We start from the raw sequence: 3,451 nt of genomic DNA, 5'->3' as shown, positions 1-3,451 counted from the left end.
ACTGTAATATCTTACAACCAACTATAACATCTTACAACCAACTGTTATTTCTTACAACCAACTGTAACACATCCTACAACCAACTGTAATATCTTACAACCAACTTTAAAATCTTACAACCAACTATAACATCTTACAAACAACTGTAACATCTTATAACCAACTCTACTATCTTACAATCAACTATAACATCTTACAGCCAACTGTAACACATCCTACAACCAACTATAACATCTTACAACCAACAATAACATCTTACAACCAACAATAACATCTTACAACCAACTTTAATATCTTACAACCAACTGTAACATCTTACAACCAACTGTAATATCTTACAACCAACAATAACATCTTACAACCAAATGTAACATCTTACAACCAACTGTAACATCTTACAACCAACAATAACATCTTACAACCAACTGTAACATCTTACAACCAACTGTAATATCTTACAACCAACTATAATATCTTACTGCCAACTGTAACATCTTACAACCAACTAAAACATCTTACAACCAACTGTAACATCTTACAACCAACTACAACATCTTACAGCCAACTGTATTATCTTACAACCAACTACAACATCTTACAGCCAACTGTAACACATCTTACAACCAACTCACAGCCTCCTGTAACATCTGAAATCACCTGTTATTCCATAAAACTAACTATAATGTCTACAACAATCAATTTCGTTGTACATTACAATACCGACTTTGTCGACAACTTATTAGTAACATTACACCTCAAGTAAAACTGACCATCATTAATGAGTTACTGGTTTAGTGTCCGTCCCATGTGTTTATACTGAGAGAGGATTAGTGTCCTATCCTCATTTCTTTATCCCGTAGTGTTTCTTTAGTATTTTACTGTCCTAGTTTACTTACTGTATTCGAGCCCGTAGTTATCTCCAGTATATTCCCACATCTATTACAGGAATGACATTATATACATAGGTACACATTATTTCTTTTTAATGTTAATGCAGGTTTGTTAACCTTAGCCTACCTGTAGTTATAAATAGATACAAGTTGTGTGACATTCCTTCCTCTACAGCTGAAATCTGTCATCCCTAACTCTCGGGTACACAAACTTCCAAGGTGACCTAAGGCTATGTTTCCCAAGCTAACGTCCTGTGATAATAGCAGATTTATATAGGCTAGTGGTTCAGAATGTTGGGGCAGTTACTGTTGTTTGCCGAATAGAATTGAGCTTCATTTTCTTCAGAATTGTTGATTTTATTTATCATCTCCCCAATCAAGGTCCAAGGAGATGGCCACACGTTGATCTTTACGTCAGACTCCATTACTAACATCAAATAACTAAGGATAATTGATATACTTAAGGAAACAAAAAATTACAATAACAAATTTTCGATCAACTACAGGAAAAAATGTTGCAGAATATGATTATTGTGTAAGTAAACAAGTGGGCTTGCTCTGTCATCTAGGGGAGTCTACTAGCGAGGGCTTGCTCTGTCATCTAGGGGAGTCTACTAACGAGGGCTTGCTCTGTCATCTAGGGGAGTCGACTGTCAGAGAACTACATGTGGCCAATACTTTGTCCAGGCTGGTGTTTGATGCCTTCAGCATGGCATTTCAGTGAGGTAGCACTCTTAAAGTCGGCATTGGACCTGTACTATTACAAGGAGGCAATAACCCCAAAACACCACCTCCAGCACACATCACACACATGGAGGCACATCCTTAAATAACCTTTAACCTGTTAATTAGACGTTAAACCTAATAAAAACCTAATAAAACTAAAACTTACAATTGAATTGAACGTCCTGAACTACCCATAGGTTTATGGTGATGATATTAATGGCCTATATACAGTTGACACGTCCTGACACCTAAAGTGCGACACCCTGGGGACATTACAGAATATATTCCACCACCAGTCGAGAATGCTTGGCAGAGACCAGGAACTGGTGCTAAGTAAATAGTGCAACACAATGGACCATTTTCTGTAAATTAAGTTATATGATGTAATACCGTTGGTCGCACCTTTTTACGGTTGTTAATACCCCCACCCCACCCCTAAGTACACAGCTCTAGGGGTATTTACATTATGCATGTATGTGTACAGCTTTACAGAGTTTATGTCATACTGTCAGCTAATGTATGTTTAATCTCATGTTAACTCATCATTTACAAGCATGAAATGCTTAGAACCATGAACATGGCGAAACTATTACAAATAACGATTGAACTATAGTCAAAGTGTAGTAGTTTCATATAGTGGAATTTTCAGGTAACCACTCCTCGGTTCCGTAGAATATTCTTGACTTGTATGACCGCATAACAAAAGGAAACAACGCCGTAATTATGAACAGAACGTATTTATTTACACACAAAGACCCTTCGAGACGACCCCCCGACATTATACACAACAAGCAATACACATATCTAAGACGAACGGACGACTCGCCTACATATTATAGACGACGGATAATTTAGAACCTAGTTGAGCCGGTATCTGTTGACTCTCAGTCAGTTCCTAGGCTAAACTTGACCCCGGGAGTGAACAGAGGCCGCTGAAAGAAACCGAAACATGAATTTAGTGACCCAGGCCGAATGTTAATTTGACTTACCGAAATGTTGCCCCGCCTTCCGACCCTGGACCCACCTAGTTTGACCCTGGTTCGACTGGTTTGGCCGGTCAAAACCATGAACCTAACCAGAAGCTCGGGACATGTACCGCCAGTGCCAAAAATAGCACAGGGGAATTCCCTACCGACAACTACCACTAGGAGGCGCCACTACATACGAACGCTACAAAATGGCCGTCTCACAGGACAGAACGGAGTTACCTAGCAGGAATAAACGTGTTCCTGCTACAATAGTTTAATCATTATACAGAAGCCAGTATACTGTCGAGCTATCATGTTACATATCATAGCAGCTACTCTATATGAGCCTAGGGGAGATAACTCTACATGCACCTATGGTGATGTTTATGTTGCATTTGGCCCTTATATCATTTGGGCTAACCCACTGAATACTCAGTCTCTACAGTGTGTAGGAGTCAGGGGAGGTAACTCCACATGAAACAGTGCATTCTAAGTTCTTGTGTAAATTCGAGAACATTCGCTTAGGTAGCACCAACTTTTCGTTAAAGACATAGGGTAACTAATTTGTGTAATATAATAAATTGGGCTATTTTTGCATTAAGTAATGTATCTGTTGCAGTCTGCCCTTATATCATTCTTGAGTAAATCACTGAGTACTAATAATTAATGCTCAAAATGAGTCAGGGGAGCAAAGCATAATAAATTCTCAAGTCATTCTATGTGCAATTATGTACTGTAATGAAAGAGGTTAATATGTTCATAATCAACACTCAATTTGTCTCGTTACCTTGATGTGTAAAACAGCTCCAATTATATATTTTTCAGTTACTTTTTGTAGCACAATAGTCAAAGAATGTATATATTATG

General features: G+C 38.2%; 1 protein-coding gene across 3 annotated transcripts in view; it reads right to left on the bottom strand.

The window, feature by feature from the left end:
- The window catches only part of LOC110461580 (melanocortin receptor 4-like), a 51,990-nt gene that overhangs the window by 25,534 nt on the left and 23,005 nt on the right, over positions 1 to 3,451 (bottom strand). The window contains exon 1 of one of the 3 annotated variants that reach the window (XM_021515112.1): positions 1,018 to 1,075. The exons of 1 other annotated variant lie outside the window; for it this stretch is intronic. The gene's annotated coding sequence lies outside the window, so the exon portion shown is untranslated. Of the gene's footprint in view, positions 1 to 896; positions 935 to 1,017; positions 1,076 to 3,451 lie in introns of those variants that run through there. One more of the 3 variants, XM_021515111.1, reaches the window with a different exon arrangement.

Source organism: Mizuhopecten yessoensis, unplaced genomic scaffold, assembly GCF_002113885.1.
Source record: "Mizuhopecten yessoensis strain PY_sf001 unplaced genomic scaffold, ASM211388v2 scaffold10637, whole genome shotgun sequence".
Taxonomy (NCBI): Eukaryota; Metazoa; Mollusca; class Bivalvia; order Pectinida; family Pectinidae; genus Mizuhopecten; species Mizuhopecten yessoensis.
This window is presented reverse-complemented; position numbering and strand designations above follow the sequence as displayed.